This window comes from Protopterus annectens, chromosome 2.part0 (assembly GCF_019279795.1).
Source record: "Protopterus annectens isolate FY-2018-M chromosome 2.part0, PAN1.0, whole genome shotgun sequence".
In the NCBI taxonomy this organism is placed as follows: Eukaryota; Metazoa; Chordata; order Ceratodontiformes; family Protopteridae; genus Protopterus; species Protopterus annectens.
In genome coordinates, this window is record NC_056728.1 from 1,731,717,553 (window position 1) to 1,731,729,374 (window position 11,822).

Below are 11,822 nucleotides of genomic sequence, written 5' to 3' on the forward strand. Positions count from 1 at the left end.
ATGTTCTAGTTATAACTTTCATGGACTATGGCATTTAGTTTCATTTTGATGCGGAAAAGATATTGTGGCTATATAGAAATTACATTTCATTACCAGTGGAATTACCTAGATTAAGAGAAAAAAATGAAAATAAATTAGAGAAATCCAGTTATCGTCTGCAAGTTAAACAATCAAGAAAAGGAAAAGGCTATCAATCAGTTTGCTGCAAGAGAACTGTTTGCCTGATTTCCTTCAATAGAACATATTTACTATTCATATAATTTTGTAAAAAAATAAAATAGAATAAAATCAGTACAGAAAAAATATAAATATTAAGACCACATAAAAGGTGTTTCATGTTTTGTTTATTACTCGTTAAAGTACTGGCATCTATAGTCAATGGTTGTTAACACATATACCAGTCAAATTCTCCACATCATCTCTACAAGAATAAGTGTTCCATTTATGTAATTGGAAAACTATAGAATTAAAAGAATAATTATTTCTTTTAAAATCTTATTAAATTTGGACAGGGCCCACATACCTTAGTCTTATATACTTTACAAATCTTATAACCTTTCTTTCTGAACATGCATTCTTAGTATTTGCATCATGTACCAAGCAAATCCTTTGACCTGTTGGAGACTGACTGCGTATGTATAATGTGCATGTCTAGGATGTTTGAATGGAAACATAGGTCTTAACTCATTGAGACAGGATTATAATGGATTTATTATACAGAGGCATGAAAGCTAATCCCAGATATTATTGTTTTATGTGTACTACATTCCTAATGGGAATTGTAAATCTTGATTTGCGCAATCAGCTATTTAGTCCTTTCAAGGACTATGTTGACTGGTATTTAGGAGTTGATTATTTATTTATTTATTTATTTATTTAGTTGTGAATCAAAAGAAGATAGTTCTCATCAGCTAGGCGCTGAAATAAATGTGCAGCATGTTCTATGAGAGTTAACACTGAGGGATGTTACGGAAGACAGTGTACCTTTAATGATACTACCGTTTACACTGTTTAAATATTGAGTCCTTAGAGAAGTGCCATGAGCTACAAGGGACCACCCATCATGTATTAGTGGGTGGTGCAATGATGCACATATCTTTGCATGATTACGATGGCAATTAGGGGCAGTGGGCACAAAGCAAGCTAGATTAATCAACAAAGTTAGACGGAAAGCCTGCTTAAGGTTTGACAGCTTTATTTTGAATGACACATTGACATAGGAGCTATGTGCTAGCAAAAAATAGAGTGAGGACAGAATTGTGGTTCACAGTAGAAATTACCAGGCTGGGACGAAATTATTTCAGCTCTCTGGCTAACTATCGATGAGTAATTCTGCTTTAGTAGTTACCAACATTAAGCCATGTATAACTATATAAGGGAGTCGACTGCTGTTCAGTGGCCAGCTGATTAACATTCAGAGCATAATCACTGGAAGGCCGTTGCTGTCTTGCAATGGAAGCTTGGCAAACAGTGAGAAGGTGAGTGTTGTGTTTTCATCACTGTCTCCCTTTTCTCCAAGCATGTCATCTCAGAGTTAATATATTATGGTTCTAGGGTTTTGGGGCTTGCCTCCACATTGGGGAATGCAGTTGTACTTGCCTCCTATAAAAAAAAAGCAAATAATGATTTTGTTTTTTCCAGTCTTGAGATACTTGGGTAGTGGCTTCATAAAGTGTCCAATGGTTTGGGGTCAAATAATCATGAGGTAATCAAATGAGGGACAGTTATTCATAGGAAACCAAGTATAATTTTTTTAACATATAGTGGTGGTACTCATTAAATTTGCTGTTGTTTAGTAACCAGGTTTGTTTATTAATTAACTGATACATACCAATTAGCTTAAGTATTGCTTAACTATTATATTACAGGAATAGTTAGTGACATTATTTCCAATTGTAATGCATAGTTATATTATTTTACCATTTCCCATAAAAAGAATTAAAATGAATACATAAAATAAAATATGTATATATATATGTATATATATATATATGAATATATATATGTGTGTGTGTGTGTGTGTGTGTGTGAATATATATATATATATATATATATATATATATATATATATATATATATATATATATATATATATATATAGAAACACTTTATAAGCTCAAAATCCTGAAATATTGAATTTCAGAATCTCAAGGCTATAAAGTCGAACGGACGAAAATTGTGAACCGGGAAATGTCGAATCTGACAATAGGGTTTTGGGGAGGGATTGTGTGTTTGTGAGTGTATTGGGACATTTTATGTGTGGGTTAGGGTAGGTCAGTCAGAGTGTGAGTGTGTTAGTGTTGAGAGTGGTGGTGTTTGTATGTCTGTGATGTGTGTTTGTGCGAGGGGGGTGTGGAATGTGTGGTGCTGGGTTGTCTGTGTTATGGAGTGTAGTGCGACCTCGGAGTTAGTATATATTAGTTGGAGGGGTGGGGAGGTGCAGTGGGGCTTGCATATAGTAAGGGTAAGTTGTGTATTTGTTTAGTTGTGTGTGTGTGTTGTATTGCTTTTTGTACAGTGTCGGGAGGTGTGTGCATTTGTGTCTGTATGTGTTGTGTAGTGTGTGCTGTGTCTTTTCGTGGTTTTGTGGTTTCAGGAGTTTGGGTTTTGTGGTTTCAGTTATTTGGATTTTCGACTTCATGGTCTTGAGATACTGAAATTTGATATTTCAGTATTTCGAGATTATGAAGTGAATCTATATATATATATATATATATATATATATATATATATATATATATATACCATATGTAAATGCTTATGATACTTGTTGCCAACAAAATTCTAAATGTGACAGATACAGCTATACTTATCAGGCAGCTATGCATGAAGTGTATAAATTTTATTTAAAGATGTAATGGAAGGGAAGTTCTTAACACAGTGTAGAACACGTGTTCCTGAAATGTCTAACAGTAAAAATCTTTTATTAAATTATATAGTATTTCAAGATTACAGAAATTAACTACAAAGCAGACAGCACAATTAGACATGGATTTAACTGTCTGTTGTCTTTCGCTTCTATTTTTTCTATTTAAGTGCTTGATACATTCTGCGATTTTTTTTTTTTTTTTGGAGATTAGGACTGAGAGTGGTATGTTTGTCAGTAACTATGTGATTCTAGAGGATGAAGTTATAAATTATGTTAATTTAATGGTTAAAAAGTTTCAGACATTGGTAGAAAAGGTTTAACAATGGGGTCTCTGGTCAAATTGGGCTGTTAAGTCTAACCTGAGTATTGTTTTATTGGAAGATATAAATACATTTTTCAGGGATCAACAAATGACAGATGTGTCTGTGTATGTCTTTGTATAAATAGAATCCGAGAGCCATACTGAGTTGATGGAAACTTAGGAAAACTTGGGAACATAAACAAAGAAGAGCAGCAAATCTGACAAGGAACAATGAGGAAACAGTAAGACAATATGCGACAATAAGGAGGCTACAAATGTAGAGCAGCAATCCCAAATTCATAAGAAAAAGAATATGGAGAGCATTAGGGAGTAATAGTAGAGCATTAGGGAGTAATGGTTGCCTTATTGTCAATAGCAGTACTTTTTTGTCAGGATAGTGTTAGTACAGGTAAAATTAATGAGATCACATCTAGGGTTTAATTACTAGATTCTTGCAATTGTGAAAGAGCAGTCTTGGCAATTCTTATGCAAATTTATGACTGATGATGTTCTCCTAGATTAAGAGCATGGATCTAGTCCTAATTATAGCACATCAACTGTATTATGTAGAAAAATAATCCCCAAACACTGCTGAAGGTCACTCGTAAGGCAAGAAGTAAAACTGTGTGAAAAATTCAGGAGCAGACCACCATGAGATGTCAAAGAATTTTTTCAAAAAAAATCAAATAAAATCTCGAAGCTTTTAATATAAAAAACAAACTAAAGGGTGAACATAAAACAGAGCTCAATTCTAGATAAGCACTTTCAGGTTTTCAGCCTTCATCAGATCTATACCAAGAGCTCCATTCACTGGTTTAAAACAGATTCTCATCTAATTAGCAGCTTAAGTCAAGTTCCTGTGTGAGTTGTCTTCCAATGGCACACATAGAGACACACCTCCTTTTCAGCCAATTAAAAACCATAGGCAAGAAAGGAATACCACTCAAAAGACAAGATGATTTCTTTTACGAAAACACTTCTGGTACCTCGGCCTCTAATACAATCCTGTCCCTATAAATACACACACATATATCAAGTACCAATTAATTAATTAACTAACTCATTAACAACCAATTTACAAAAATTCATAAACTTTGATCATCATGGGCATATAGTGGAAGTGATGTCAAGAACAAGAAGAATGACGGTGATGATAGATTGTTTTTCGTCACCAGATATTCTGAATTTTCCCCTATTTTGGAAAGGATAGTAAGGGAGGCTTGGGAAATTGTTAGTGAAGTCAATTCTATTGTTTTTTTTTGTTTGTTTCCAAAATATATTATTTTTTCTTATGGGAGATACAATAATCTCAAAGAACTGTTGAATAAGAGAATTTTTAACCATGAAGGTTTTGGCATGGTGGATAGAATAGTAGGTACTAACCATTGTGGAAATTGTTCAGTGTGTAACCGGGTTAGGAATTTACATGGGTGCAAAATTAATGGGAAACTTTACAGGGCCATTAAATTCTACAATTGTAACAGCTGCGGGGTGATTTATGTGATAGGTTGCGGATGTCATCCCACATGCTGGTATGTTGGTATGTTGGGCAAACAAATAGAAAGGTTAAAGTCTGAATTCTGGAACATTTATGTGATGTTAGGAGGCAAAAGTTAGAAAGCCCAGTAGCTACCCATTTTTTTGTCCAAACACAAGGGTTCAGATAGTTGTTCGTTTTTCCATGTTTTAGCATGACCGATTGGCAACAGGGAAAATTTTAAAAAGGAATTAAATAGACGTGAGAGTAGGTTGATTATTAATTATCATACATTGTTTCCCAATGGAATGAATTAAGAGAATAATTTGGCTGTTTAAAAATGAAAAACAAGTATGTATTTAAAAATGCTTTTAAAAAAATATATTTAAAAATGTATTTAGAAATGTAGATAGTATTTAACAATGTGAAAAATATTGTTAGATATTTTAATAAAACATGTAATATGGTTACAAATTATTTGGTCATGTAAAAAGTGCAATCACTCAAAGTCTATGAATTTTTGTAAATTGGGTTGTTAATGAGTTAATTAATTAATTGGTACTTGATATATGTGTATGTGTTTATAGGGACAGGATTGTATTAGAGGCCGAGGTACCAGAAGTGTGTTAATAAAATAAATCATCTTGTCTTTTGAGTGGTGTTCTTTTCTTCGTGGTTTATGTTTTTTGTGGAAATATTTTAAACATACAGGCTATTGCCTTGAACTTTGATACACATTTATTAAACATATACTTCTTTCTCTTGGTTTTTCTCCATTCTCCATCTGATTTCTACAGTTTGCACATTATATGGTATCTGTAAATTATATACTTATATAATTTACAGTGTACACTTCTAAACTAAATACTGTACATATTTATATAATTAGTATACATCTCAGTTTGACATATTATTAGCCTGTTGTATATTTATACAGCTTTTGTAAAATATGTATATGGATTGCATGTTTTTATCTATTATTTTTTAAAGTGTGCCACATTTGTATATCACTATCAAATTCCATCCACTCAATGCAAACGCAATTTACCTGCTTAATGTTTTAACTAACACCCTTACTGCACTGCCATATTTTTACTGCTTCATCCTATGTTTTTTAATGTATTGACACGAGTGAGGTGTTTGACCAACATGTGTCCTTGTTCTAAGAAAGTCCTTCTATATTGCACAGTTTATAAGCAAAGGGATTGTGTGTAGATCTAGGGATGCCATTGTCCCCCTTTACTCAGCCCGCATTGGGACAATCATTGAATATAATGCTTCCTATGGCATGTACCTCTCCAGACACTTGCAACAACTTGAACACCTACAGAGATACCTTAGTGAAAGGATCCAAGACCTAAACAACATGTCCTACATGGACTGACTCATAGCCCTGTCACTATACTCTGTATCCTACAGACTGTTAAGAGATGACCTGTATGTGGCATACCGGGCATCCTCTAACCCATTACTGATGGATTTACTGCACATCAACAAGGTAAATGTTATCAGAAATACTTGGTCTAGAGATCTAAGCCTCTTCTGCAACATCAACAGAATGGGTGGGAGCTGAATGGAAGACTGGCAGAGAGGCAGAGAGCAAAGATGGCAAACTGGCAGGTGGAATACCATGATCAAGAAGGTGGTTTCTCTAGGGCAAGGGTCTTCCATTGCATTTTGGTTGGGTTGACTCTGCCTATAAACCTATAAGTGGGACGTTTACAGAAAAGAGAATAGGGAAAAACAGAATGCTGCTGAGAATGCTCAGAATGCTCAGTGAATGCTCATTCTCAGTGAGAATGCTCAGTGGAGGCTCCTATATTTAGCAATCTGTTTGTCACTGAAATCACAGGGGAAATATAAATATCCCTGCAGATGACAGTTGGCTGAGGGAAGAAGGCTCAGACAGAGAAGCTAGCATCATAATTGACCTAGCCAGCTTAAGTGATGGAGTATTACCAAGTGGCTAGAGTTTTTTTTTTTTTTGAAAAGGCACACTTGAAACCATATGCTCTGAAAAGTACCTGGGATGTACTACCAAATGTCATGCAGAAAGCCAGTGGCTAAGGACAGTAAAATGTTTGGTTGCATAGCTGGGAGAGAGTTAGAGCCCACGGATAAAGAGATCCTCATGTCCTGTAAAAGGCAGTGGATGAGGATGAGGAAAGGCTACAAAAGACTGGATTATTCTTAGCAAAGGAAAGGAGCAAAGAAGGATGTGAACTTAGTACATATAATTCTAGCAGTAAATGCAAAAAGACCGATGTTCATGTGAAAAAGAAAAGCAGCACATGGTAACTAGACTAAAGTCAAATATCAAGGCAGCCATTATGAAATTCTCTTCAGAGAAACAAACAGTACATTCTTCCTAAAGAAGTCATAGGGGGGGAAAAGTCAGCCTGTGATAAAGGGAAAACTATGGAGGATCTCCTTCTGTCTTGTGCTTGCTGCAACATTCAGATATAAAAGGTAACCATGTCTACTGCTGACATTTCCAGTGTGTGTGTTTGTTTGTTTGCATCTAACGGAGCTAAGTTAAATGGTATGCAGTTCTGAAAGCATCATGGTAGCAGGTCTTATTATCTTCAAATATCTATTCATAGGCTGTCATTCTTTGATGGGGAGTCTTCATTCCATTATATACCCATACATTTTCTCTCCCACATTACTTACCATTGTTTTATATAAGCATTACTGCAGCATATTTTTTTCTTTCCTCTCTCCCACCATCTCCCTTCCTTTCTTCCTTCTGAGAGGATGAGACAAAATTAAACCATTGCCTGCTTTAAAGGAAAGGAAATAAAGGTGTGCAGGCCTAGTTTTCATTATCAAAGCCATCTGGCAATGTATGCATAACACACACACACACACACACACACACACACACACACACACACACACACACACACACACACACACACACACACACACACACACACACACACACACGCATGCACACACGCATGCAATCACGCACGTACACACGCACCACAGTCTATAAAGTGCTCAAACATAATATTCTGAAGAGGGATAAGAATAGATTTAGTGGTTACTGATTATACAAAATATAATGGAGAAGGAAAGGACAAAATTCAAATTAAAGCTGGCAAACAAAGACAAAAATCCCATCGCTTTATATCAGCTCTGTCAGCTCAATAACAAAAGAAAGCACTTCTGATCCTGTCAAGGCAGGTTCATATCACAGGTCATGAAATGAATTTAGCTTGCTCAGAAAACTAATACTCTTGTGAAGAACATTAAAGAGGTGAGCTTAACAGGGACAAAAGTAATTTCATTGTTATCCAGGTATATAATAATATAATATTAGAAAATATAAGAAAGAGAATGACTGAGGCTCTAACTAAAAATCACAGAAGCAGTGCAAATATCATGATAAGCCTATGGTATATATGCTATAATTTTTAATAGCTAGCTCTAATCAGATAGTATGTATAGGACCATTTCAAGAAACTAGGGAGATACTGTTTTATGTCACACTACTCCAATTAAAAAGAATGGGAAATAAAGGGGATGATAAATTATCCAAGTCCATTAAAGCTCATACATAAGATCTTTGAAGGTTAAAGGAGGGTTCATACATAAATCGGTCCAAAATAATAATAATCTGTTGGGTCGGTTCAGATGTATAAACAGTACTTTACATTTTGATATAGCATGGCCCTATGACATTATGTTATTGGAACTGGATGCATGATTGCAAAATGTATGGAAGTTGTAAACAAAAAAATAGCAAAACTGCAAAGTCTGACAGATACTGAAAATTGCTTTGGTACTCTATAACTCAAAAATGGTAACTCATTTTGAAACTGGGTTGATTTTGTTTCACTATGCTGAATCTGATGAAATGTCAACTAAAAATCATGAGAAAAATTCTGAACAGTTCAAACACAGCTCATTTTCTTCATTTAGTGCAATTTCTATTAAATCTGAGAAGCCTGCCCACAGCATTTACTCATAACAGTAATGATAACTTCTGATAACATGACAGGTGTTTTTAACTGATATGCATCCCGACCCACAGACATTGTGTTATCCCACCTACTCAGGAGTCACTGAAGGCTTCACATAGGACCAGACCAAAAGTTCAAAGGGCATCTCACATTCATTTTTGATCTATGTGAACACAGTCAGCTAAAATCATCATTATCATCCTCATTAACCCCCCTTTTCCCATTTTCTACATGGGGTTGGGGAGTCATGTGAGCTGTTGCCATCTATATCTATTTAATGTCACTCTCCTGCCTTCTTTGACACTCATGCCTGACTGCCACAGATCTTCTCTTACACAATCCATCCACCTCTTTGCAGGACACCCTTGTTTCCTTCTCCCTTCTTGCTGTCTGTCCCAAATCTTCTTTGCCAAATTATTTTCTGCATTTCTGCACATGACCCCAAACCACTGTAATCTTTTCTCTTTGACCTTTCCTGCAATTGGAGCTACTTTGATTTCTTATCTTGTGTCCTCATTTCTTTGTCTGCCCCACAGTCTCCATCCTACCACCCATCTCAGGTACTTCATCTCCATTACCTCTAGCTTCCTGCCTTTAGAGTCCAGGTTTCTGTGCAATACAGTAGCACTTTTTGCACTACTGTTTTGTACACTTTTCTTTTCAGCTTCTTTGGCATTTTTTGTCATACACTGTCCCTGACACTCTGTGCCATTTGTCTGCAACTGCCCTGATTCTAGCTTTGACCTTCTCGTTCAGACTTCCCTTCTCCTCAACCACCCCTCCCCGATACTTAATAATGTTAACTTTTTTTCACTATTTTCTCTTTCTCAGTTCTCAGCTTCATCTGAATTCCACCATTTGCTGCTGCCATTACAACTCCTTATCTATACTCACTTTCATCCCATGTGCCTTCAATTTTGCATTTCATTCCCCAATCCTTTGCTAAAGTTCTTTCTTAGAGTCTGCCTGTAATGCCACATCATCTGCAAACAGTGACTTTGTTGATCTGTCACCTCCAACCTGTTTGCTAAGGTAGTCCTTCAACAGTATGAACAGCAGTGGGCTCAGAGCCCCTGGTGCACACCCACTCCCATTGGGAACCCCTCTGTAAGACCAAACACTCTTTGTACTTTAGTGATTGGCTCCTTGTACATAGCTTGCACTAATTCTAACAATGTTTCTGGGACTTTGAACCATGACAAGACTGCTCAAATCAGCTTTCTTGGGACCTTGCCATTTGCTTTCTCCAAGTCTAGGAATTGACTCTTTCCTCATCTCTAGCTTCTTCTCAATTACCTGTCTCACTGCAAACATTGGATCATTTGTGCTGTATCCTTATCTGAATCCAAACTGCTTATCTCCCATCTTACTTTCTTTTACTCTGTGTATTCATTTATCAGTCACCCTCTCTAGAACTTTCATGTAATGTGACTGGAGTTTGATACCTCTGTACTGCCCACAGTTGCTGATGTCCCCTTTGTTCTTGAATACTGGCACTAGTATGCTTATTCTCCAGTCACCTGTATACACCTTTCTCACTATACTGCTATGGATATCCTCAGGAGCCATTTCTCCCATATCTCACCCAACATCTTGATCATATCTGCTAGGTACTCATCTGAGCTTGCTACTTTCCTTGACTTAATTTCTTTAGTGCTATTCTTACTTCTTCTGGGGTGAGCTCCTCCTCTTCTCTCATTGTAGGCTGTGTCTGGGACAGTACACTTCTGTGAAGTTTTCTTCATTCAGAAGCTGCTGGAGGTACTCCTTTTATCTGTCTTTGATGTCCCGTGGACTGGTGAGCAAGGTTGTTGCTGGCATCTCTTATGAAGGGTGTTTGACTATCTTCTTTATCTTTCTGTCTTTGCTTTGCAACCTAATCTAGTTTCTTTGTTTCATCTACTGACTTATTTTCCAGAAGATGGTAGAGTGTCACTGATGCTTTCTTCTTTACTATTACAACTGCTCTCTTAGCCACTTTGTTGGCCAACTAGTATTACCTGGTCAGTCTTTTCTACCTCCTGCTTTTACCTGCTCTTCTTCCTGCTTTTGATGACTTCCTGGATTTCTGCATTCCAGTACCAGCTTTCCTTATGTACCTTATTTCCATACTTGGCTCAGCAGCATATCTGTTCTGTAGTCCTCACACATGCTATTTTGAAGCGTTTGCCATTCTTCTTCAACTCCACCAATTTCCTCTTCTTCTTGAGGTGCTAGAGCCCTGAGTAATTCCTTGAACTGTTGTGCTTTCTCTCCAGTCAACTTCTAAGTCTCCAGCTTGGTCTCTGTTGACCTTAGAGCCTTCTCTAACAAATTCTTACAGTTGATTGTGACAACCAGTGGTTTATGCTGTGGGCGAACCGTTTCACTTGGGATGAAGTTGCAATTGCTGATTCTACTCCAGTGCTCTTTCCTTGCTAAGAGGGACTCTACTTGAGTTGCATGTTGGCCGCACTTGTATATGGTCTTGTGACTGTCTCTCTTTCTGAACAGTGTGTTGGCTACTATCAAGCCATTTGGCAGACAGAAATATAGAATGGCCTCTCGTTCTTTATTCCTGTTGCCTCACCCATGTGGACCATGGCAGTCCTCATATCCTATTCTGTCTGTTTCGATATGTGCATTCAAGGCATCCATTATTAACACCGTCTAATGTAGTCTTGCTTTATCTAGTAGGTCCTGCAACTGTTGTCTGAATGTACTCTTTTCCTCACTGTTGCAACACTGCTGTGAGTCATAGGCTGACATTATGAATATTGCCCCATTATTAGGCTTGAGTCTGATCACCATGAATCGGTCACTAATTCTGATGATATCCCTTACTGTCTTCTGAAGCCTCAATCTCACCACAATTCCCATACATTTTCTAGCTTGTCCTCCTCCTGAGTACTAGACTATGGGTCTAAAGCTAAGTGGTTTTGTTGCACTGCCCTTCCACCTTGTATCCTGGATGCATAGGATGTCCAGCCTCCTCCATAGCATCATGCCTTTGACTTCCAAGCCATGTCCTGTCAGTGAACCTGTACTGAGTCTAACAATTCTTAGTTCATGTTTAGCAGGTTGATTGTTTTTACATCCAGATTTTGCACAACAGAGATCTCAAGTAACCCAGGCTGGGCAACTGGACACCAGCTGGCCAGTGGCTTATCAACCAATGGCTGCTGGGCTTTATGGTGGGCACACCCTAATCAATAGGGACACATT

The 11,822-nt window shown here is 37.0% G+C and overlaps 1 pseudogene; it reads left to right on the plus strand.

Moving 5' to 3' along the window:
* Positions 1 to 6,266: 6,266 nt before the first annotated feature.
* Positions 6,267 to 6,370, plus strand: LOC122793806 (annotated as a pseudogene).
* Positions 6,371 to 11,822: the final 5,452 nt, after the last annotated feature.